This window comes from Prunus dulcis, chromosome 4 (assembly GCF_902201215.1).
Source record: "Prunus dulcis chromosome 4, ALMONDv2, whole genome shotgun sequence".
Taxonomy (NCBI): domain Eukaryota; kingdom Viridiplantae; phylum Streptophyta; class Magnoliopsida; order Rosales; family Rosaceae; genus Prunus; species Prunus dulcis.
In genome coordinates this window covers 18,984,831-18,985,492 of record NC_047653.1, presented here as the reverse complement: position 1 = coordinate 18,985,492, position 662 = coordinate 18,984,831, and the positions used below count along the sequence as shown (strand labels likewise).

Here is a 662-nt window from a genome sequence, read left to right as displayed (position 1 = left end):
AGGGGATTGGAGGAGGGGTTTACTCAGATTGGATTAATAATGGGAGGCAATTTGAGAATGGGGTGTGGGAGTTCTCCAGAAAAATGGGTTCTATTGGAAGAGGAAGAGACGTCAAAGGGACCAAACACTTTTGTTTTTTTCTCTTTTTCTTCAATTATTTTCTAATTTTGTATTTATTTTAATCCTATTTTATTTGTTAATTATGAAAAGTCGTATTTGCCCCTAAAATTTAGTTACATTTAACAGAAAATGTAACAGTTGGATCAAATTGGCGATTAAAATAAAGTTTATGTACTATTTGGACTAATAATTTAATTTAAGGACCAAAATGTAAATCGAGTACAAGTTTGAGGACCATTTGAGTAATTTACGGTTATTATTGTGAGGATGTGAACAAAAGTCTCACCATGGAAGAAAAGTCTCAAATTTCTCTTTTCTAAAAAGTAAATATTTGGGTTTTGTCCGAACTCAAACCGTTTTTTTCCCAATCCCTCATACTTAAATTTTATTGAATTGTATTTAATCTTTTTAAATAACTTTATAATTTAATTTTTTGAACAATTTGACTTAAAAATTGAAATTCCACAAATATTATTTTATTTGAGAAATAGGTGGTTATTTATAGAGTTTGGAGTTAGTTTTGGGGTTGGAACTGATTTAGA

The 662-nt window shown here is 29.2% G+C and overlaps 1 pseudogene; it reads left to right on the top strand.

Annotated features, from left to right (window-relative positions):
* The window catches only part of LOC117625567, a 952-nt pseudogene extending 719 nt beyond the window's left edge, over positions 1-233 (top strand).
* The last annotated feature ends 429 nt before the right edge of the window (positions 234-662 follow it).